We start from the raw sequence: 26123 nt of genomic DNA, 5'->3' as shown, positions 1-26123 counted from the left end.
TCAAACTTATTGTACTTCAGAATCACTGTGGGGGGAGGTGAATATAGATCCCAGTGCCCCACCTTCATCAGCTCTGATTTAGCGTGTCTATGGCGGGGTCCAGAAATCTAGGTTCTTAAAAAGCTGCAGCCCAAGCACTGCCTGGACCCTATTCTGAAAGAAGAAGGCCCAGAATGTTGAATCGGAAGAGTTCTTGAGGGCCATCTTGGCAAAACCACTATTTTACAAATGAGGTAACTGAGGTCCAGAGAGGAGAGCTTGTGTGAATGATGTAATGCCAGATTACCATGATCACAATGATGTAATGCCAGAGCTAGAGCTAGAACCGAGGTCTCCAGTCTCACCCTCCTCATGCTTTCTGCTGAGGAGAAGAAGGAGACAAGGTGAAGCCATGACTCTGTATTCTTCTGTATTTTTCTAAGTGGATACAGCCTGGTGTAGGCCTGCAATGGTTCTCAATGGCACATGCTGGCATTTTGTAACGTGGGATTGTCTAATGCACTGCAGACCCCTGAGTATTAATGCCAGGAGCACCCTTACCCTGAATCATTCTGACAACCCAAAATGTCTGCCCACAATTTTCAAGTGTCCCTCCAGTTGACAATCACTGGTAAGGAAACGAGCTATAGTTCACTATTCATCAAAGGAAGTTTGATTTTGAGTTTTAATTTTCCATTAATTTACTGTGACCTGAGGCATGTCTCTGGCCCGGCTGCTGAGGCTCTGCACTCCTGGTTCTTCAGCTACAGATTTGGGGGAGGAGGTCAGAAAGATCTCTTGGGACCCTCTCAGCTGACTTTGTAAGTGTGAGAAAAGGAGCTGTGGGTGGTGAGGCACTGGTGGGGTTCACAGGGTGAGAACACTCACGTTCTTTCTCTTGCACTGCTATAGTCAGCAGAGGCTGTGAATAATACTGTCATCAAATGGGTCCATTCCCAAACTAGAGCAACAAGGGGAAACTTCAGGGGCTTAAGTCCAACATCTGGCACTGCTCGTCAAGCACGTTACTTATTTTTTAATTTATTTTTATTTTTAAAAACTTTTAATTTATTTTATTGAAGTACAGTTGATTTACAGTGTTGTGTTAATTTCTGCTGTACAGCAAAGTGATTCAGACTCGTCAAGCGCTTTACATCTCCCACCCCACACAGTTGGCTTCACACCTTCCACCCTCTGCCTTTAAAGAGAACATGACTTGGTTATGTTTATCCTGTGGGCTCTGGGTTGACAGTGACAGAGAGACCCAGTGTCCAGAGGTGATGAGGACTCCCACCACAATTCTAGTGGGGGTGATTAGTTCCTACAATCCCCAGCCAAACTGCAGAGGTGTCAGCTAGCTCAGCTTCTTTCTTTATGAAATTGGAAAGGTTGTGTTTGCTGTTTGAGAAGCAGTCCCAGTTCCCCAGTGCATTATGGGGGCACTCCACCTTTCCACTCAGGGGGAGGGAGAAGAGCGCTCAGGGATAGCATGTGTGTGTGTGTGGGAAGGGGGCGCTCCATAGCCCTCACCTAAGTCTCAGAATGGAAACATCTGATTACCCTTAATCTGAGTCTGTAGTCACCTTCTGTATTAGCAGAGCCTCCCAAGCTAGCACACTTGGGCTAAACTAAGGCCACCTGGTGTTCTCTCAAAGGAACATAGAGCTCTTTACTGCTCAGAACTGTAATTTGGCTCCTTAGGCCAGCTCCTTCGGGATAAAAGCATTAGATTAATCTCTAGGATAAAAACATGATTAATGAAAATAACAAGCTGTTTTAATGATCTTTTCATCTACCAGTTACTGACTTTTTTTTTTTTTTTTTTTTTTTTTTGCGGTACGCGGGCCTCTCACCGTTGTGGCCTCTCCCGTTGCGGAGCACAGGCTCCGGCCGCGCAGGCTCAGCGGCCATGGCTCACGGGCCCAGCCGCTCCGCGGCACGTGGGATCTTCCCGGACCGGGGCACGAACACGCGTCCCCTGCATCGGCAGGCGGACTCTCAACCACTGCGCCACCAGGGAAGCCCAGTTACTGCCTTTTCAACGAACTCTGCAGCAAAGCTGTTGAGCAGAGTAGTTATTTACTCTCAGTTCATTTCGTAGTAGTTTATAGTAGTTATGTCATAGTGGTTTTACTCTCAGTTCATTTTCCTAGAACAGTGGAGCTGAAAGAGACTAAGCCCATTAAGTCCAACTCCCTTATTCTAGAGCTGAGGAAACAGATCTATCAAAGGGAAAGGACTTGCTTCAGGTCGTGCAGCTAGTTAACAACAGGGATAAAACTGGAGTAGAGGTTTTCTGACTCCAGTCCAATGCTCCTTCCACACTTAACTCACTCATGAAGGTTGCCTTTGTACAAAACCCCCAATTTAAATTCCGTTGCTGAAACTTCTAAAAAGACAACAAATAACAAGTGTTGGTGGGGGTGTGGAGAAAAGGGAACCCTCCTACACTGTTGGTGGGAATGTAAATTGGTGCAGCCACTATGGAGAACAGTATGGAGGTTCCTCAAAAAACTAAAAGTACAGCTATCATGTGATTGAGCAACCCCACTCTTGGGCATATATCCGGAAAAGATGAAAACACATCAGGAAAACAGGAAATTTGAAAAGACACATGCACCCCAATGTTCACAGCAGCACTATTTACAATAGTCAAGACATGGAAACAACCCAAGTGCCCATCAACGGATGATTGGTTTGAGAAGATGTGGTATATATATACATCTTGATACAAAGGAATATCACAGCCATAAAAAAAGAGTGAAATATTGCCATTTGCAGCAACATGGATGGGCCTAGAGATTATCACACTAAGTGAAGTAGGTCAGGCAGAGAAAGACAAATATCATATATCACTTATATGCGGAATCTAAAAAAGAATGCAAATTAATCTATATACAAAACAGAAACCGATTCACAGACATAGGAAACAAACTTATGGTTACCAAAGGGGAAAGGAAAGGGGGGAAGGATAAATTAAGAGTATGGAATTAACAGATACAAACTACTATATATAAAATAGATAAGTAACAAGGATTTACTGTATAACACAGGGAACTATATTCAGTATCTTGTAATAACCTATAATGGAAAATAATCTGAAAAATATATATATAACTCAATCACTTTGCTGTACACCTGAAACTAACACAATATTGTAAATCAACTATGCTTCAAATAAATTAATTAATTAATTTCTGTTACTAAAATTTCTAGGTCAAATATGCCAGTACAGGTCCCCTGCCCCACAGACACATAAATACATACCAAGTATTGTATTATGGCCAGTTTCAACTAATAAAATCTCAAACTTATGTCCCCAAGGAAACCATCAAGAAGAAGTTCCAGACAGAAGCACTTTTCTCTGGTAACGTGCTCGTTTTTCATCTTGCTGCCCGATATAATATTTGGGGATGTGGCTCCATTCTGCCTGAACTTAATTGCCATAATAGTGCTAAAAAGAAGCCTTTATGAGAATGATAATCTCAAATTTTCAGGGACTCACACATGAGGTCGTAGTCCTTTGTAGATGAAAGGCAAACCCTATACTCGCGTCTATCAGCTGAGATACATCACCAACATTAGGTGAAATATCCCCGAGTGGATTTTCTCTTTTATCCCTTCATAAACCTCAGGATGTTACTCAAGCATTGGAATTCCTGAAGACAGAGGGACTAGACACCATTTACTGAACACACATCTGTTTAACTCTCATCATGTCAGACTGCAGACCATGCTCACTTTCTACTAACTCTTCAAAATGATCCAAATTCTTTTTTTCTCAGTATATGACACACAAACAGACATCCTGGGGCAGAAACGAAGTTAGAAACAGAAAGGTCAGTACCACATTCAGCTCCTTTGGCTGCCTCTGGAGCTTCACAGTAAGTCATGACTTACCAGCCTCCCAATCCTTATTCAGCAGTCTCTGTACTTGCCTCAAACTTCTGGGTTCACCTCTCAGGGAATGGCATCACCGTCCACTTAATTGTCCTAGTCAGAGGGCTGAAGGTCATCCTTGAATCTTCCCTCTGCCCTTAACTCCAATTCATCATCAAACGTGGTCTAGTCTCTCTCCTTAATATCTCTTTGATTCTTCCACTTCCCTCTTTCTCTGAGCCATCATCTGGTCTACAACAAAGTCTTGTCCCAGGTTTATATACTAAGCTAAGGAAACAGCAGTGAATGAAGCAGACTAGAACACTGTCCTCACCTAGTTCAGGTCTGTATTCTAATTGGCCATTTGTTCATTTGCCTCCTTCAGTGGACCATGAGCTCTCTGAGAGCATGGATGAAGTCTTAATTTACCTCTGCATCTCCAGAATCTAGCAAAGTACCTATTAGGCGCTCAGCAGATAAATGTCAGTGGGTGAATATTTAACTTTCACAGCTATATAGTAGCCCCAGCATGGCTCTGCTTGTCTATTATGAGCCCAGAAAACTGTGCCCAACTTTTCCTTCTTCCTGTCCCTTACCTATTCTTCCTAGTCATTCCAGCCCTTTTAAACACTTCTGTGCTATCCTACCCATTTCTTTCACATCCTATGCTTTCTGGAGCTCTGGGTTTGTCTTTTTCTCTGGAGAGCCTGTTCAAGCTGCTTTTTCCTCTATCCAGTCCAGCCCCCCATGGCCCAGTCCACAGGTAGAGCTAGTTGGGCTCAAGGCCACTGGTGAGGTTACAGGGCTAACCAGAGTCGCTGAACAGACAAGGTCTAAAAGCTTGGCAACTCTGGCGCCAAACTGGAAACCAGCCTCCAATAAGCCTTAAGTCAAAAAATATCTTCCACGTGCATAGTCAAACTATGTGTTCACTACCATAGCAGAATCTGTTTCTAGGTCAGGTCAAGATTGTGTTAAGACTTGGGTAAAATTTGTGCTATTCCAAAGAATGGGCTAAAATAATTGATATATGTATACATATAGCTGATTCACTTTGTTGTACAGCAGAAATTAACACAACATTATAAAGCAACTATACTCCAATAAAAATTAAAAAATAAAATAATGTGAAAGATAATAAAATAAAATAAAATAGCAATTGAACAATGATCGTATCAAAGCCCTTCTGCTTCTCTGATTCAAAGGAGGGAGGAGAGAGATCGTCTCTACTCCATGGGATACAAGAGGGGATGGATCAGAGTCTGTCTTTGTCTATCATTATACTCTCAGTGCCTAGCTCACGGTAGCATCTCAATAAATGTTTCCTGAACAAATGAATGATGAGATCCATAGTAGGCACTATTGGTTTATGCACCATGGTGACTGAATCCTTAATTCCTAGAGAGTGGGTGGGAAAAGGAGTCTTAAAATTAAAATCTCTTCACTTTACAAACGAGAAGACACTGGTCAAGAGTGACTGAGTAACTTAGCTAAAATCACACAGCAAGTTAGTGGCAGAACCCAGACTTAAATCAGGGTTCCTGATCCCACCGCTCTTTCCTCTACACCTAATCTCCCACCCTAGGCTTAAACCCAAACAAAGTTCCCTATAAGGATTTATGAAAGTCTGGCCTCTTGGTCCACACCTGGATTCTATATGTTTTGATGCACTTGAAAAAAGCACTGACATTTAGACTTGTCAGCCAGAGAGTTGCTCTCCTTTACTCCCATCCAGGTTCCCCTATACAGCTGTCTTCCTTTTTGCAATAAAATCAAACTTTTAAAGGGCTCTGTGTTTTTAGCACATAGAAGTAAAGCCTATCAAAGCCAGATGCAATAGACAGCTATAGGTAAATAAATCACTTGCTTTAGTGTCAGAGAATTCTAGGTGTTTGGTACTGATTTAATAGATTTGGGGGAAAAATAAACAAGGGAATTCAATAATGAGCACCTGCTCTTTCCAACAGACTTGCTGGGAAACAACCAAAAGTGAAAGGAATCCAGATATAAATGACACAACAGCCAGCCAGTCTAATGGGAAGGCTTGAAACTGCCGCAGCTTCACGTGCAGCCCTTTGCCCTCTCCTGTCCTGGTCCCTCTACATCACAAGGGTTCAGGGTTCTATTTTAGTTGTACCATTTCCATCTATGCAGAAAAGCACCCCTCTCATCCTCCTGCTTCCTTGGACAAATAGATCTGTGACAATTTAAGTTTTTTGTAAAATGCTTTCATGTCTGTTATTGTGGTCTTTTTAGTTTATTCTCGTGACAATCCCATAAAGTAGGAAGGGGAGGAGCTGTCACACTAGAAAGATGAAATGACTTGTGAGGGGTCACTGGGCTTGTCAGGGGCAGAGACGGGGACAAAAAGCCAGGGCTCTAGACAAAGTCTAGCACTCTTCTATCGATGCCATTTCATCACTGAAGGAGACATTCTGCAAGGCAATTTCTTCTTTGTTCTTTATCACAAAATTTATGAGCTGATAAAGTCTAGGGGAAGAAATTAAAGGGTCACAGGTTGGCATCACTTTAGTTCAGTGTTGGCAATATGGAGCCCTAAAAGGAATAAGGAGATAGATTCATTCATTTCCCTCTTCTGTTTCATGACAGCGATGCAAAAGAATGTGAGCCCTGAGATGACACTTCTCAGGAAACAGCTGGACACCAAAACTTTGGAAAAAGGAGCACTGTTTCTACTGGCAGCAAAGTTCTAGTCTTTTTGTGCTATACACCAGGGGTCGGCAAACTATGGTCTATAGGCCAAATCTGGCCCCTGCCTATTTTTTTTTTTTTTTTTTAAGATTTGGAAAATTCTTTTATAAAGGCTTTATTGTAACTGTATTTGAGATTTGACAGGTACTATTTTTTTCTTCTCCAAAAGTGAGAGAAATAGTTTCATCTTTTTGAAGTTATAACATTATTATTCTAATCATAGAAGAGTATTTCACAGACAATTTTTTGTCCCCCTCAAGTTAAGTTCATACTTAGGAAGGGGGAACAGAGAGGAAACTAACATTTACTGAATATCTGCCATGTGCCGGGTCCCATGCAGCATGCTTTGTGTATATTATCTGCTATCATCTTCACAACAGTCCTGAGAATTAGACCTTAATAAGCCTCACTTTATAGCTAAGGAAACTAAGGCTCAGAAGTTAAGTAATTTCCCCCAAACCATATGACAAATGGTGGTATAGCCAGGATTTGAAGTCAGTAGTTCTGACTCCAAAGTCCACATGCTTAGGATGGTATATAAAACTCTCCCCAAAGTTTTGACTGGTACTCTATGTCCAAGTGCCATACCCAAGATGGAAACCATCTAGTAGAGCATGTTCTACTAGGAAGATATTTTTTTAAATAAAGTTTTATTGGCACATAACCAGAGCCATTCATTTCTGTGTGTGATCTGTGGCCACTTTCACACAACAACAGCACGACTGAGCAGTTGCAGCAGTGACGGCCCTCAAAGCCTAAATTATTTACTGTCTGACCCTTTACAGAAAAAGTTTGCTGACCACCGTGTTATAGAAATCAAACACTTACCCCACTCATGAGGAAAGGTTCCTTTTGTCATGACAGGGAATTTCTGTCCGATACAGAAATTTCTGGGGCTTGGAAGGAGACTACACGTTACTGAAATTCCCTGAGTAGGTTTGTGGGGATGGGTATTGGGCCTGGGATGGAGAGAAACATTTTTTCTTGCCATTCTTTTTGAAATCAGTCTTGAGCCCTCACTATTTTTACTGTGAAACGATTTGTTATAGTGACTTGCAACCATTTAACAATTCCTGGCAGGATTTTCTCTTCATTTACCAGTAATATACTATCAACCCAGTGCCAGCGGGTTAAAGGACAATGGAATCAATATCCCGCAGTAGACGCTGCAGATATTAGGGATGTATCTTCCTCCTGAACGTCCTGTTTCCAACTTTTCCCATCAAGCAGGGCCACCAACTTGTGAATTATGAGGGAGCTATCTTCATGGGATTTTCTAAAGCTTACGTTCATACAAAGATCTGGGATAGTTCAGGGCAACATTGGCCTTGGAGAGGCCACAGAGCCTTGAAGTCTCTGTAGATTTCTTTGCAAGGAGCAGTGAAATTTCTAAGTGGCTGTCTGCGCACTATGACCCACTTTGTGGGCCTGGTTAACAGAGTTAACAAGGACAACCAGGAAGCTCGCTTTCATCTCCTAGGAAATCACTAGTTCCTTCAGAAGGCTTGCCAGGGTCTTGCCAGAAGAAAGCTACGTCTTCAGAATGCCAGACTGGGTTGTGGGTGAAGGTAGAAGAGGCAAGGACGGAATACGAGCAAGAACGCCCACCAGGCGCTGTGAGAGTTTTTTCCTCTCTCTCTTTCAGTCTTCTCCTTGCCTACTCCTACTGTATTAATTTGTTAGGACTGCCGTAACAAAATGTCACAAGCTGCGTGGCTTAAACAACAGAAATGTATTGCTTCATAGCTCTGGAGGCTAGGTGTCTGAGATCAAGGTATGGGCAGGGTTGGTACTTTCTGAGAACTGCGGGGAAGACATCTATTCCACACCTCTCTCCTAGTCTGTGGTGGTTTGCTGGCAATCGCTCCAGTCTCTGCTTTCATCTTCACAGCGCATTCTCCTTGTGTGTGTGTGTCCAGATTTCCCCTTTTCATCAGAACAGCAGTCATACTGGATTTAGGCTCCACCTCACCTCAGTATAACCTCATCAGAAGCAATTACTTTTCCAACAACCTTATTTACACGTAGGTCACATTCTAAAGTACTGAGGTTAGGACGTCATCATGTGAATTTGGGAGGGGGGCAGGGCATAATTCAACCCATCACACCTACCCACTGACTCTCACATCCACCCTTCCACCACTCCTGCCTCTTTAGGGTTCTACTTCTCTGCTTCAAATTCTGGGCATGTTCGGGAATTTCCTGGTTGTCCAGTGGTTAGGACTCCACTCTCTCACTGCCAAGGGTGCGGGTTCAGTCCCTGGTCGGGGAACTAAAATCCCACAAGCCGCATGGGGCAGCCAAAAAAAAAAAAAAAGAGTCAAATTTTGGCCATGTCCCAATACTGCTAGATTAAAGCCAGAGAGCATAAGGTCAACCCTTATTGGAAGTCAGTCACTTCTTAAGTATGTGGACCTGGACAAGGTACACAATGTCTTTAGGCCTTAGTTGCTGCATTGGTAAGCTGGAAAGAATAACATTCTTGATTTCCTCGGGGTGGCTGTGTGGAGCACATTACGTAGCCTGGCCCGTAGGAAGTCTTAGTAAACAGTAACTTTTATTATTACCTGCAGCAGCAGTGGGGGCAGCCTGGCTTTAGAACAAAGGAGAAAGCTGGAGACAGCAGGTCTGGTGAGGGTTTATTCCTTTGTCCCAAAGAATATTTTGTGAGCTAGGCACTCTTGTGGGGCCCGGGGATTGAGCAGTGAAGACAACAAAGTTCCCACTGTCAAGGAGCAGAGAATCCAGTGGGAGAGACGGACAAGGACAAAATGAGTAAATATATATGGTCCAGTCAGATAGTAATAAACGCTGTTAAGAAAAAAAACACAGGCTAAGGAGATAAGCAGTGAAGGTAGCTGGGTAGGAAACAGTTGGGAGAGTAAATAGGGAATTGCTGGGCGACTAGGTGACATTTGCCCCAATGCCCACTAGGCTAGACTGACTCTGGCTTTGGTGAACATGCAAACAGACAGCTCTGCGGCATGCTTTAGGAGTGAATATTCTCATCAATTGGCTTAGATGTGAACATCGATTCCAATTCACCTCTTTCCTGTCTGCCGAACTCTTACATCTCTGTCCCGCGCTAGTCTCTTCCACTGGACTGTTGGTTCTTTGAAGACAGTGCTAAAACAGCTAGTAGTTTCTCCATAATACTTGTGGATTAAGAGATTTACAGGGAAAAACAAAGTTTCTCTATTTATATAGGAGACAGACAGTGACTAGAGCAGAACTCCTAAATATATTATGCTGATGTTAGAGCAAAAAATAATCTCTGCCTACTGGGATTACCATAGTTTGTTAGGCTATAGCATCATCCGGATATTGTTTCAGGGGACACAGTATTCCCCATGGCACATTCGGATTTAAATAATAATACTAACCATTCTGTACTTACCATGTGCCAGGTGTTGTTCTAAATGTGCTTTACCTACATTAACTCAATTTAATCCTTGCTACCACCTAAGAGGTAGGTAATGTTATCCCCGTTTTGCAGGTGAGGACATTGAGGCACAAAGACTTAAAGTATCTTGCCCAAGGTCTCACTCACAGGTGACAGTCTGGCTCTAAAATCTGAGTTAGACTGAGGTGTTGACATCTGTACATAATTTAGTTGGTATGACCAAGTGGCCTGAGAGACAATATAGCAAAGTGACCAAGAGATTGATTGGCTTTGGGGTCAAATCAATCTGGGATCAAATCCCAGCTCTACAACTTAAGAGGCGTGTATGTGACATTGAGCAAGTCACTTTCCTTCTCCAAATCTCAGCATCCTCATCTATAAAATTTAGAATAAAAGTAGCACCCGCCTAATAAGATTTTATGACAATCAAATGGACTAATACACATAAGGCACATAGCATGGTGCCTGGCATACAGTAAGCACAAAAGAAATGTTAGCATAAATTATTCAAAGTGCTCAACAGGCAGCTGGCTGAGGGATTGACTCATTGGCCCTTGGAACTACACAGGCTGGATAGCAGGAGGGGTTTCAGCCAACTGGGCAAGGGAGCACACGTCTTGGGCTTTTGAGAAAGATGCCGCCAGTGTTTGGATGGCAGGTTGTAGTTGTGGTAATAGTGGTGGTGGCAGAGACTATGGTAGTGATTGAGGTATAAAGTGGGGACTGACAATGTTCTAAACTTTATTTCCTTTGTGACAGGTTTTGAAGACACGGACAATCCCTAACGGTGCTCAAAGAGGAATTTAGCCTGCTGAAACCTCACTTTAAGTAGGTGGTCCCTGCGCACTTCAACTATTGATCCAGAGCTTGTTTCTTATTATGCTGGGGTAAAGAGGAGAGGCATGATAAATTATTTTCTAGGTTCCCATAGGGCTTATCAAAACGTATAAGGTAGGGCATAAATACACCTGCTAATGTTTCTTACAAGAAAAAGCAGAGCAGCCCATGTGTCAATTAGCAAATTCTGATTGGGCCACATTTTAATTTCTCTCTGCCCTCTATTTCATACAGCAAGGAGAGGGGGCCAAAGCTCACAATATATGACTGAAGGGTCCAAAGCAGAAGACCATTCCCAGATACTGCTTCTCTCTGTGAGGTCCCTCAAAAGGCATGGCAGTCTCCGCCTTGCAGGCCTCCTGGACCACATCCTACACACAGATGGCTAGCAGTCTAAGGGGCCTTCTTCAGGAAACCACGGCAGGCAGTCGACAGCGTTTTTTTTTAAAAGACAACTTGCTAACTTTATTTTAATCTTATTTTTCCCCTGTGGAATCTATTTTAGTAATTTTATACATATTTTTGAAGCAATCTCAAACTTACAGAAAAGTCTTACATACAGTAAATATAGTACAAGAGTTTTTTTCTTCCCTGAATCATTTAAAAGCAAATTGCCATACTGATGCCCCATTTCCATCAAATACTTTACTATTTCTTAGAAACAAGGGCATTCTCCTATAAAACTGCAATGTGACCATCAAAATTAATATTGGAAATATGGGAAATTAATACTGATGCATGACTATAGTCTAATCCTTGGATCCCATCCAAGCTTCACTAATTGTCCCAATAATGTCCTTTATAGTAAAAGGATCCAGTTCACAACCGTGTGTTATATTTAGTTGTTACGTCTTTCTAGTCTCCTTCCTATACAGCCCCTCAATCTCTTTGACTTTCTAGATCTTGTCACTTTTGAATATTTCCAGCTAGTTATTATATTTATAGAATGCCTTTCCTTTTGAGTTTGTCTGATGTTTCCTCATTATTAGATTCGAGCTGTACATATTTGGCAGCAATACCGCACAAGTGATGCTGCGTTCTTCTCACAGCATCTTATCACGTGGTTCAAAAACAAGCACATTTTAGGGCTACTCATCACGGTTAGCTTCTGAATCAGTTTCAGCACTAGTTGCAACAAACACCCAGCTGCACTTAACACTGGACTCCAAAGGGACAAAGTGACCTTGACAGGTACTTGTGCCTCCGCACTAAAATCCACTGGAAATATGGCCTTAGCTTGCCTCTATAGCTTCACCTCCTACGCTACCTATTTTGTCTTTCCTCCAGATGCCCAGGAACACTTTCCTACCACTGTGCCTTTGCCCATGTGGTTCCCTTTGCCCTTCATACCCTCTCCATTTCTACCCGTCTCTCAGGTCAAAGGCTGTCTTGTCCTTCAGGGCCCTCTTCAAATGCCATACTCTCCATGAGGTTGTCCCTAATCCCCTATTCCTAACTTGGAATTTCACCTTTCCTCTACTATACTTTATTTTTAAATTTGAATAATCATATTGTACCTTTATACTAAAATCAGATGATAAGATTGCAAGTTCCTTGCAGGCAGTAGCTTTGTGCTATTCATCTCTGTTGTGTCCTTAATCCTATTCCACCCCAACCTGTACCCATGGACTGACCATTTAATATAAATACTGTGTGTATAGTAATATTAGCTAATGTTATTGACTCTTAACTATGCACCAGGCACTGTTCTAAGTTGTCTGCATAGATTGTCTTATTTAATGCTTGTATCAGCTCCGTGAATTACGGGGTTATCGTTGTCCCCATTCTATGTAAAGTAACTCAATAAGAATAGATAATAAATATCCACTGATGGAAAGAATCATTTCATGAACTCAAAAAATATTTAACGAATAGTCATTACATTGCAATGTCTTGAGGACCCTCTAGCCCCTGATCTTGAAGGCACTGTTTCTAACTAGAGGGGGTAATATTCACTATTGGGCAGGAAAACTATAGTTGGGCCATTGAAAAATCAAAGTCAGAGGCTAAGACAGTTCATTTGGAAATAGAGTAAAAAAGCAGGTGATGAGTAGAAACCAAAGCACCAAAAACTATGTGATGTGGCAAGAAATGGAGGCAAGCTCCTGAGACCCACACACAAGTCCCAAGCACAAGAGACTACCTCAGCAAAGAGCCCAGTGTCAACATGGAGAACAGAATCTCAGGAGTAGCACCCACGAGGGCCACTTGGAACATAGAAACCACAATAACCTCATGCCCAGAGTTTACTCTTCTGTAACTCTGATCAACGGTCCGTCCGTATGTCCAGCCCTGTATGGGTTAGCCTTCTCAGTATACTCAGGCCAGACAACCCAGACAAGGGGTGGCTAAATCATGCAAATTCCAGGGGGAGTATTCTCCGGTAAGTCACCTTATCTGTGTGAGCCCCAATCTCCTCATCTATACATTGGTATTAATACTCACATTGCCTATTTCATGGTGACTGTAGTTGTTAACTTATGTTAGGTTGAAACGTTACCAGTACTTGTTGATTTTTTCACATATACCAACAGCAATTTCATATGGTTCAACCAAACAGGATGCAAATTGTGAGGTCTTATTTATCTCTGTCTTTCCAGTATCAAGTACTGTCCTGGCACAGAGGAAGCATCCAGTAAACATTTTAACAGATTTATTGAGGTATAATTGACATACAGTGAACTGCCCATATTTCAGTTATACAATCTGATAGTTTTGATATTATACACCTGCAAAATGATCACCACAATCAAGATATAGTGAACATATCTCTCCCTCTCGAAAAGGAACATTTCTTGGAGAAATAAGAGAAAAAACATGACTGTCATACTGCTGTAGAGACTATAAAACACCAACAGCGAGAGATTATTACTAAAGCCCAATGGGTAGACTCTTATTCCTTATACTCATACCCAGGGTGTAGGGCCATGGGAGGGAGAGAAGGCCAAGGAACCCAGGGCCTTGATGGGTTGGGGGGTCACAAAGACAATGGAGCTCCTGATGGCAGAATCCACTGCCTATTTGGAGGAATTAATACACTGATGTGGTTCCAGGTCACATTCCCAGCTTTGGTACAAACTCTAATTTGTAACATTGGGTAGTTTTGTTTGCCTAATTCTTTTCAAAAACGGCTTATTGATCAGGAAAGCATTTTAAAGTTGATTGGGTGGCTTTAAATATCATTCTCCTATGAGATTTCCTTTTTTACATTGTCATTAGCAATAAACTTGGACAGAGATGGATGGTAAAGAGTGTTAAAGTGAAACCGAGCTGTAATTTTGAGTGATTTCACAGCCAAGATGGGGTGCTTTACTCATATTTATGACAGTATGCAGTATTGGAAACTTCCACAGGGCAATAGGGGCTGCCTAATTAGCCAGGGAATTGGAGATTGTCCAGGCCTCATCTAAGTGGGACAAGCCTAATAGCTCACCTCTGCCTCAAGTAACTTAGAAAATTGGGGACAGTCCTGATTTCAGCCTTTGAAATCACCCTTTGCTTTGTTTTGCCCAGGATAACTGAATCGAAGGCATAAATTTACCCAGCCAATCCACATGTGCATTTCACCCTGGCCCTGTCCAGACCAACCTGGCTTTCTGTGTACAGTCAAAACACCATGAGTCAAAAAAAAAAAAACAAAACACCATGAGTCACATGAAGCTCAGGAATGTCTGTTTCTGTAGTAAGAACAACATGGACTATTTCAAACTCATGTGAGAAATTGACGCTCTCTGATGAGAATACCCAGCAGATGCCTACCTTTTCGCATTTTCTTGTGGTATCTGGACATTGTGCAGAATGTTGGAGACAGACTGCATCTTTGGGATTACTCAACATTTTCAACTGTCTTTCTGTGGCAGAATCTGGAATACAAAGAAAAATTTACATGGTAGCTCAATATATACAACCTATGAAAACAAAGTACACTTGATTGAAATTGAGGGTCAAGGTATCTACCTTCTCACTAACTTGAGGGTTCCAGAGGCACCTTTATGAACTCTTAGGGTTCTATTGAGCAATATTTGAAACTTCTAGATTCTCTGAGCCTCATCTTTCTCCTTTGGGAATGGGAAGAATGCTATTGTCTACCTCCTAGGGGAGTTGTGAAGACAAAATGAGATAATATACTGAAGCATCTGTTAAGTGTCTAATACATAGAAAACTCTCAATAAAAGGGAACCTCCTTCTCTTCCCATGCCCCTGGGCCTCTCCCTTTATGGATCAGAGAACCACGTCCTAGAGAATGAAGTGATTGCCCTCAGTCAGAGAGCAAGTTAGTACTGCTGCTAAAGCAACGTTCTCAATTTCCACTCCAGTATGCCTTTCAGTACACCACAGTTGTTACCCCTCATTCTACTGAAACTGTGATAGAATTAAAGAGGTGCCTGTTCCCCAATGCCTCTGAGAGGCTACCTGACTGAATCCTAAGAACAGAATAAAGAAGGTTGCCCTCCAAGCATCTCATAAACAAGTAAAGAAGAAGCCTGGGTGTTTTTCAAGCACAGATAATCACAGTTCTATTAGCTGTAAGTCATCCTAAATCCCAGATTACTAAATTCATAGAGTCTAAGTGACAGTGATAGTCTCCCAGAAGCTAATACACCGCGACAGGAAGCAATTTAACAGAGGTGGTTCTTATAAAGTCACAAAAAGCATTCTGTACCACCTCTGCATTGTAGCAAAACCATTAATCAAGGCATTGATGTCAAGTAACTTCCAAAATGGCAGAAATCTGCATATGTGATCTGACTGCATTGGTCTCTGAACATGGCTTTGGATGCATTTCTAAACTGATTAATCCTGGTCCATTAACATTTGATGAATTCAGGTAAACAAGAATCAGAGGAACCCAAAATGCACCCTATTAATGTCATATTTTTTTTATCACTGTAGAAGTATATTTAAAGTAGCCCAAGAAGCTCTTCTGTAGTCCTTCTGTGCCTTCAGTCATTTTTTTTTCAAGAGAGAATAATTAATATGTCATTATTATTTAACATGTGACATGTTTCCACTCTCCTCGCACCAAAGTGGAATGTTACCTAGAATCAAATAAGATTTTAATTTTCACACTCAGGCTGATATTTGTAGTGTGGAGCTAGGCAGCTCGAAGGGAGGCTTTGGCTTTCCTTTCAGCCAAGCCTCCCTGCCACTGCATGATAAAGCCATCTTGTCCATAAATGGAGAGGTTGTGCATATTGGTTGGGAATTCCTTAGGCATGCCAGTAAATTGCACCAGTCCTGCCAATAAGCACAGATAGTCTATCCTATTACTTTCCCGTGAGGCCAGGGCCAAATGTTTTCCATGTCTGTACAAAATGTATGTTGACCCTGATGGATGATAGATGATGTCCCCTTTTCATTTACAAACACAGAAACCCATGAAATCAGGTGGAATTGCTGATAGAACTCAGATGATAGATGTGACTATATATGCAAAGAATTGGCTTTGTGGGCAGGATTCATGCACTGGAAGGTATCGGCTATGTTGCTAGAATAATGAATCCCAGATTTCTGGGGCCCATGGATTTACCATGGTGAATTATAATAGGAGGTGAAGGTCATTGTGACTTTGTTGATACCAGCTGTCTTGTAGGTCGTTATAATGAACTTCTGATTCTCACCTCTAATTAGACAATTATAAAAATTATAATAAAATTTTCTGTATAATCCATTGACAAGGCAATTACTTCTTGGATTTATAAAGGCTCAGAATCAGATGTGACTCTTCATTATTGAACAAAAATGGGTAAAAATAAATTGCTAAAATGAAACATAATTTGGAAATTTCATAAAACATAGAACATTAGACCTGAGAGGGACTTTATGTTTCAATCTGAAGTCCTGGGGTTCCTATAGGTTTTCTAAGCCAATAATGGGATATCTGGATTTAGTTTCCATTGGAAACTCTAGCTTCTCAAAATAAAGCTGCACAGGTTAACTAGACTACCAAGTGTCTCTGTGCTGGGCTGGAGATTTACCAGCTTAATGTGGTTTAATGTGTGGTTATCTCACATTCATCAGAAGGTCTTATTGAAAGATCCCTGTATATATAATCACTTAAATATAAGAAAATAAGTTATTACTTAATAAAAAGCAGTTTGTGTAGTGGGTTTAATGTCTCAAATCATGGAGTCCATGGTATTATTGGGGGTGGGGATAGGGATTTTTTAAAAGAGTCTTTGGTTGTGAGAAAGTTGTAACTCACTGGACTTGTCAAAATCTCTTGTTTTAAAGATGATCAAACTGAGACACAAAACATTCCTGTCCCTTATTGGTCAGCCTGGATCACTTGAAAGTGCAAGGGTAATAGCTTATGTACTAATCAATAATGCCTGTCTCAGCACCTCCACTAATACGTTCCTTTTCTCTGTACCTCAGCCCTTTATTTAATCACTCACTCTACTGAGAAAAGAAGTTTCAAATTTATGAGTCACATAAGTCTTTAGTCATTATTCTTAAATTCCCCAGTCCAATTTTACTCACTTTTCTTTGACTGTTATCTACACAGTTGGGTTGGTCTACCATCTTAACTGAATTGATTAGTTAATTCAGTTGAAATATCAGAAGGTATTTCATTCATCCGAATGGAGTCACACTAGATATAGCAAAGTATAGATAGATCAGAAATCCACTCTGTACTGGTAAAGTCTCAGAAACTCCTAGGCTGAAATTAGTAGGCAAGGAATATGGTATTTTACCACTAAGGCAGAAGAAAGGAAGAACATCAACTCCTTAGAGGCCTTCTTCTTTTGCTAGCCAGCAACATCGCTACTTTCCCACTCTGTCTTAGGCCAAATTTTCCAATAAACAGACCTTGAGATGAAAATTTGTGTGCAGGCATTTTCCTGGGTAGAACAGCACTATAAAGGAGTGGAGGAAGCAGGATTTGGCAGAGAGAGGGTCTACCGAGATACAGTTGCAACAGAGACTTCAGCTGATCCTATGGGGAGTTCTAGAGCTGGGATGGGTCTTTTGAGTTGTCCTGAACCAACATAAGGGGTTCTGGATTTGTACATCCACATTGCCAGGCATTAGATGTGGGCTGTTTCTGGGGAGTGAGAATCACCTTGGGTGAGACAAGTCTCTTTGGATGATGGTGATTCTCAGAGAGAAACTCAGCTTGGAGACAGCTAACACTCTGTAGTTAGGACGCCTCATTCTTGATGTGGGAATCTGAGGACACACCAAACATCTATTATACCTTCTTCCGCTTAACCTCCCTGTGTGCCCCCTCTGTAGACAATGTTCCCTATGCATCATTCTCATAGAAAGAGGAACCTAGAAAGTAGACCTAGACTTTCTTCCTTTCCCCACAAATCACCCTTACAACTGGTAGAGCATTTTTGAGAGCTGGCTAGCTAGGGTTAATGTGAAGTTTACAGCTGGTGGACAGAGAAAAACAAATAGCCTCTTTGTGTGTTTGAAGTTCCTTTCATTATTTAAGGAGCTTTCTTTTGCTATTCAGTTATATAAAGATTAGAAGACAAAGTGGAGTCAACAGAAGAAATGAATCATTTGAATAGCATGATTGCCATTCTGCAGTGATCTGAAAAATCCAATAATTCCATTTAAATCAGATTCACTTTTGTCTAGAGAAAGAGACTTGACCTTTTCCAGTGGCCACCTAAGTAGAAGGTCAGATAGACTAAGAGAATGCCTCAAGCTTCTCTTGGTTTTCTTTTATTCTTTCAGCCTTCCTTTGTTCTCATCTATTCTGCATCTTTAACTTGTTTTTGCCCTGAAAATGTGTTTATCAGACCATGTCTACATGAAGATAAAGTATCTGAAAACAAAAATTCCATTAGTTTAGTTAGTTGAAATGGTGCACATTCCCTTTACCCTTGCGAGTGTTGGCTAGATTCAAATAGGCACGTGTGTAGGGGCACAGCCATTAAAGTTATGGGGAAAATTTGACATATATTTTTAAAATGTCTTTACATAAGGTACTGCTTCTCGAGCTACAAGTTGTAGCTTATCAAGTGAAAGAAGCAAACTTGGATTGTAATATTCTCAACCTATCTTTCTGTGGTTTAGTATGTGGCGTCAAAGATCAATGGACCAAGCAGCCTGGTTCATGATAAGTTAGGAAGTGTTCACTAAAATGTCATGGCCCCTTAAAAATCCAAATGGTATGTTAACTGTTTGGGAAGGAATGAATTTAAGAGAGCTACTATTTTAAGGATTAATTTCTTCTTAATTTGATTTATATTAAGAGTCCCACCAGAAGAAAAAGCACACAATTTAGAACTTCACATTCCTGGGTCCTAATTCTAGCAGGAACACATAACTAGCAGTTACATATGGCTTTAACTGAAGCACTTTTTGAATCCTAAGCTTATGCCATTGAGCCAGATTTCTCTACTAAAGAGAAGTGGCTTTTGTTGGAGGGGGAAGAAGAAATTATTAGAGCAGAAGATTCTTCTTTCTTCTCGTGAAATAAATCAATAATTTTACTTTTGAAACATCAAATACTTTTGCAAAGAAATGATCTGGTGATGAGCCCAAAAATTTTCTGGCTGTGGAAATGCTGACAACATCTCTAGGATCTGACTACATCAAAGAGTTGTCTTCAATACCTGTCAACACATCATGTTTCTGCATCTCAGTTTTCGTATGTTGTAAGAAAACTATCAACATTTACTTCATTACATAGTACATTTCGGGGAGGAATGAAAAGAAAAAGTAAAACTTGGGCTTCCCCGGTGGCGCAGTGGTTGAGAGTCCGCCTGCCCATGCAGGGGACACGGGTTCGTGCCCCGGTCCGGGAGGATCCCACATGCCGCGGAGCGGCTGGGCCCGTGAGCCATGGCTGCTGAGCCTGCGCGTCTGGAGCCTGTGCTCCGCAACGGGAGAGGCCACAACAGTGAGAGGCCCACGTACCGCAAAAACAAAAAACCAAAACAAAAAACCAAAAAAAAAGAAAAAGTAAAACTGCATTGTTGGAGGACACAGTAACCTCCTCCTTTGGTTTTAGGTGACATACCCATTCACACATTCCTTGAAATTCCTTCCACCTTTAGACTCCAGGACACTGTAGGTTAATTTCCTGCTTGTTCTCATTTGCTGGTTCCTCTTTTTCACTCTTTAGTAAACCATGAATCTTCTAAGATTCAGTCATCAGCCTCTGCTTGTATTCTAGAAACAGTTACTCCTTTCAGGGAGGTGATCTAGCTAAGGCTATTGTTACAAATCCAACTGTGACCTCTCCCTTACAGTCCTGTATTTTCGTCTCAAGGTCTTCTATCTTCTTTGATTACTCAAGTTCTGTGACATTTTCTTTTCATGAATGTCCATGGTACTTACTGTCTAGCTCTATATTTTTCTCTCATTTATTCAACAGTTTTCTCATATGCAACATGGGGGTAGGATAACTATAGCACCTATTCACAGAGTTAAATGATCAAAAGTTTTTGCTATAAAAATTACTAAAAGCTCTGGCTCCCAGAGTCCCCGATGCAGAGTTCCACATAAGGTGGATACTCACAGATAGTGTCCTTGAAGTAGACATATACACATTATGATGTTAAAGTCCTAACTTTATTCTTCAGAATATTAACCAGTCCTCAGAGCCTTATTGTTCCTTACTTCACATGTCATGCTCCATCTATACATCACTTCTTTCAGTCCCTTCATCTAGCAAGCCTTTCTCCCACGTTTCCTCACTCTCTTAATCTGCTTTGTACATGTCATTCTCCCTACTGAGCACACACTCTGTTGTGCCTCACTTCTCACCTTCCTTAGGTCTTAACTTAGATATTGCTTCCTCTAAGAAGTCTTTCATTATCCCCCAAGTCCTTTCTAGGCACTCCCATAGGACCCATCACTGTATAATGTATTATAATCGTCTATTTATCTGTTTCTATTTCCCATTAAATCATAAGTTCTCTGGGGTCAGATACTTTTTCTGTCTTATTTAGTATTATAATCCCACTGTCTGGCCCAGTATCTGATACACACACACATTCATGAATGAATGTTGCCTTTGTAATACCTTGCTATCACAAGCATACATACACAGTTTTGCCTTGTAAACTATCATTGAAATTCATTTAAACCTGATTCTGCTATAGGAAAATTTGACATAGAAGCATATACCAACCAACACCTACCCAGGAAGGGCATTTACTCATCCAAGGTGGATATAGAAATAAACTCTATGATCTTTACAGCCTTTTATAGCCCTGATTAGCTGTAGCCATTACCAACCTCTGCCTATCTCACTCTGCCAAGTTGCCTGAGTTTCACCAGTTCAAGGCAGTGCCAATCTCAAACCACAAGATCATCCTCAGAGACAACTATCAAAAGTGAGAAAGGGAGGACACAGAGGAGTCAAGCTAGATCCTTTCATTTGTCATAGGATTTTCTGCAGCTAGGCTTGGCCAGTAGCTTGGTACTTCATAGAGCCTTGTACTCCCTGATATCTTGTTGGAACATGAGTTAAATAATGACTAAGAGAAAGTGCCAGCTACTGAATCACCAAAAGGTACAATTATCACCAAACCTGGTGTTTTGGGAGAAATATCCAATTGCACCTGATTCTATTGTACCTGCTCTCCATTTTTTTTTTTTTCCTACAAAGGTAACAATAAATTTGCTGTCCTTCCTGGAGCTGACCTATCTTGACCTATCTCTTGACATCTTGGAGCCAGAAAGCCTGACTATGAAACATTTTGGAAAATTGAAGATTAGTAACCAACACATTTTCAACTTCTGGAGCTTAGGGGGTTTAATAAAATCAGAAATTACTAGGAAAAGAAGTCAAGAGCAATTCTCATGTTAAAATTTGTTAGGGAGTTTTGATATCAAGGAATAAGTGTGTCATGCAGCAGATGAGCCTCTAGGATGAATTTGATTAATTCTCTATAACAGCAAAGTTGTATAATCAGATGGTGTTGCTTGAGGGCTTCTTTTGCTTTGGAGTTGAATAATCTAAATTGTGTAACCTCTAGTGGATTTCTATTCTGCTGCATATCAAAGATCATCCCTGAAGATGTAAAAAGAAGATTTTCTGTTGGGTTGCAGGGTAAAAAGTGAGGATGAGTATACTTTATTGGATTCAGCTCCCTGGTGACAGGAATATGCCAGAATCAGTGACACTTCAAGTATGCTGACCACAAAAATGAGAGGGAAGGAGCTCTGTCAAATTACAAGGATTTTGGTTCTAATCCTAGCTCAACTACTAGCTTGCTGTGTGACCTTGGGCAAGTCATTTGCTCCCTTTGGGCCTCAGTTTCTGTTTCTGTTCTGTGAGACAGTAGACATCCTCCTTGATGATCTTTAGGTTCTTTCTACCACATGAAGCCCAATAACTCGATTAGTTACATATCTCAGGTGATAGCATTTACAGCCCAAATTAACCAGATGGTCATCTGAATTCTGCACTTAGCTTTGCGTTTGGCTGCTTTACACAAAATATCTTGATGGATGGTTTTTTCCTCATTTTTCATCCACATGTTTAAGTACCAGGTAAGTGTTGGATTTGTGGATCTGAGCCACATTGGCTAATATCAGTTGAATGAAGGGCTAACTATTTGCTTACGAAATATTTCTTAGTGCAATTTGGACAATTTATTTATATGGGAATCTGATCAACAGTTGATATTTGGCAGCAAACTGGCACTGATAAGTGCCTGTTTATACTTACATTCTGTCACTCTTCAAACTATGGCATAACTAAATTGACTTTTATTATTTATAACAGTATCATCCTGACTGGGGCTGTATTAGACCCCAAAGAGAAGAGATTTTTAAAAGAGGTTGTTTTTTTCTGAAAATCCTTTTATTATTTTCTTTTCTTCAGCTGGGTGTGAGTTAGGCTCTCTCTGGAAAGCAGATACTGAAACAGAGTTAGGAATGCAAAGGTTTATTGGAGGTAATGGTTGTGAAAGGAAAAAGAAGGGGTAGGCAGAAGTGGGTAGGGAAAAATTTCAGACTGTGATGCTGATGTGATCCTTGTGAAAAGAAAACGGACAGGAAGTAGGATTAGATAGAGTCTCAGACTGAGGTTCAGATCTCACAAAGCCGCATCCAACCCAGTGGAGAACGCTCAAGCAAAAATTTCCCATTACAGGAATCTCACAATGAGGAGAGATATCCAAGCCCTAATACCCTTACTATACTCAGTCATTGACAGAGAGATGCCCATGAGGAGCACGGCTGAGGCAGAACCTAAATGTGCTAACAGGTGGAGGCTGTCGGATAAATGCATTCCTTACAGCTGAATGGCAAATTCTTTCTTGAAGAGAGATCCAAGCATCATATCTCCATAACTTCCAGAAATGCCATTTTTCATTATATTCCAATTTGAGCCTACAATAACCTGTTATTGCTTACCAAGTTAAGTCTAAACTCCCGTCTAATTTCAAATAGAATATAATACTTAGGGATACGTTTTACAAAAGAATTGTAAAACATATTCTGAAAACTACAAAATATTATTGAAAGAAATTAAAGAAAACTTAAATAAATGAAAACCTATCCCATGTTCATAGGAGAGTTAGTATTGTTAAGTTTGCAATACTCTGCAAATTGATCTATATATTCAGTACAATATCTGTCAAAATTCCAAGTGTCTTTTTCTTTTCTTTTTTTTTTTGCAGAAATGGACGAGCTGGTCCTAAAATTCCTGTGAAAATACAAGGGGTGCTGATAAAACAATCTTGAAAAAATAAGAATAAAGTTGAAGGATTCATACTTCCTGATTTCAAAATTACTACAAAGCTACAATAATCAAAACAGTCTGATTCTGGCATAAGAATAGACATGTACATCAACTGAATAGAACTTAGAGTCCAGAAATAAACCCATTCATCTATGGTCAATTGATTATTGACAAGGATACCAAGGCTATTTAATGGTGGAAAGAATAGTCTTTTCAACAATGATGCTGGGACAACTGGATATCCCCTATACAAAAGAATGAACTAGGACCCCTACCTTATACCATATACAAAGTGAACTCAAAATGGATCAAAGACCTAAATGTAAGAGCTAAAATTATAAAACTCTTAGAAGGAAACATATGGGTTAATCTTTTGACCTCAAATGCGGCAACAGTTTCTTAGATACAACACCAAGATGACAAGTGACAAAAGAAAAATTGGGCAAACTGGACTTCGTCAAAAATTTTTCTTTAAAGTGCTTCAAAGGATACTATCAGGAAAGTAAAAAATCAACCCACAGAGTGGGAGAAAATATTTGCAATACATTTGACAAAGATCTAGTATCCAGAATACATAAAGAACTCTTATGACTCAACAATAAAAAGACAAACAACCCTATGAAAGTATGCAAATGATTTGAATAGTTTTTCAAAAGAAGATATACAAATGGCCAATAAGCACATCAAGAGGTGCTCAACATTATTAGTCATCACGTAAATGCAAATCACAACTATAAGGAGATACCATTTCACATCCACTAGGATGGCTATGAAAATAATTTTTTAAAAATGGAAAATAACAAGTGTTAGTGAAGATGTGGAGAAATTAAAACCCTCATACATTGCTGGTAGGAATGTTAAATGGTGGAGCCACTGTGCAAAACAGTTTGGCAGTTCCTCAAAGGTCCAACATACAGTTACCATATGACTCAGCAATCCCACTCCCAGTATCATATCCAAGAGAGCTATAGACATGTGTTCACACAAGAACTTCTACATGAGTGTTTATAACAATCTTATTCTTAATAGCCCCCAAATGGAAACAAGCCAAATGTTTATTAACTGATGAATGGATAAACAAAATGTGCTATATCCATACAATGGAATATTATTTCATCATAAAAGGAATGTTTTAATACATGCTACAACATGGAAAAACCTTGAAAACATTACACTAAGTGGAAGAAGTCAGACATATTATACGATTCCATTGTATGAAATGTCCAGAATAGGCAAATCCACAGACATACCAAATAGCAGTAGCCAGGGGATGGGGTGAGAGGGGAATTGAAAATGACTTCTCTGGGTACTAGAGTGATGAAAATATTCTAAAATTAAGGAATATACTCTTCATGCACCCAGAATACTGCTTTCCTGCCAGGCATTTCCCTGATGCCTGCTGTGGCCTCCTATCCCCTCTTCTCATTTATTCAAGAGATGGAGGTTTCAAATATTCCAGCACTTAGGTTTTGAAATAAGGTTTTGTGTCATTTCATTCCAGGTTAGAGATGGTAACAGAAAGCTGAGAAGGAAGCTGGATAAGATGGAGTCAATCTTAAGGAAAAAACAGCACTAGGCATTCTCTAATTGAGAACACTACCTTGTCACTTGGGGGACAAATGTGAAAACGATTTAAGATGATTAAAATAAGAACATTATAGGTTGAGTCTACAGCACAACCTCCAAAGTGTTAAAATTGATAATTAAAAAAAAAAGTACAGTGATGATTTGGTGCTTAACATACCCTATACATGTTTTCCCACTTAAGAGGCACAACAGGCCTTGTCCTCTGATTTCAGCTTCCCTGCTTGCTACCTGCTTGACCAGTAACTGGAACTGAGTGATCGCTATTGCCTTCTCTCTCAACTGGGAACATTTTTCCATTTAACTTCCAGGAAGTGCCCATTCTCCTGGATTTCCTCTTATCCCACTGGCCATTCCTTTTTAGTTTCCTTTTCTGCTTATCTTCCTGTGTTCATCATCTAAATATTGAGAGCTTCAGGGCTTGGCACCAGTCCTCTTCTTCTCTATCAGACACATTCTCCTTAGCTGAGCTCATCAACTATATGGCTTTGATATTGTCTAATGACTCCCATAGGTTGTATCTTTAAACTTGACCTGTGCACCTAGTTCCAGTCTTGTATATCCAATTGCCTCCTTGCGTGTCTGATAGGCAGATAAAAATTTATGTCCAGGACAAAACTTATGATTTTTATCCTACCCCAAACCTTGCTTCTCTCCTAATCTCTCCCAACTCAGTGAAAAACATCACCACCTACCCAGTGGATCAAGTTTAAAACCCTGGATTCCCCCTTTTCTCTTTCTTGTCCATCAGCAATTCCTACTGATTCTATCTCCAAAACACATGCTGAATCCATCCACTGATGTCCTTCTCCACTGTTATTCCCTAATCAAAGCTGCCATCAGCTTTCATTTGGACCAGTTAGTAACTCGCCTTCCACTTCTACTCTTCCTCCATGCAATCCACTTTTCACACAGCAGCTGGAGTTTATTTTTTTTTAATGCACAGCAGATTATGTTACTCACCTGCTTAAAATTCTCCAATAGTATCTCCCCATGTTTAGAATCAAATTCAAACGTCTTACGATGCCCTATAAGGCCCTCTGTGATCTGACCACTGTTTACCTCTCT

Source organism: Phocoena phocoena, chromosome X (genome assembly GCF_963924675.1).
Source record: "Phocoena phocoena chromosome X, mPhoPho1.1, whole genome shotgun sequence".
Classification (NCBI taxonomy): Eukaryota; Metazoa; Chordata; class Mammalia; order Artiodactyla; family Phocoenidae; genus Phocoena; species Phocoena phocoena.
The sequence above is the reverse complement of the archived record's forward strand: the minus strand, read 5'-3'. Positions refer to the sequence as shown.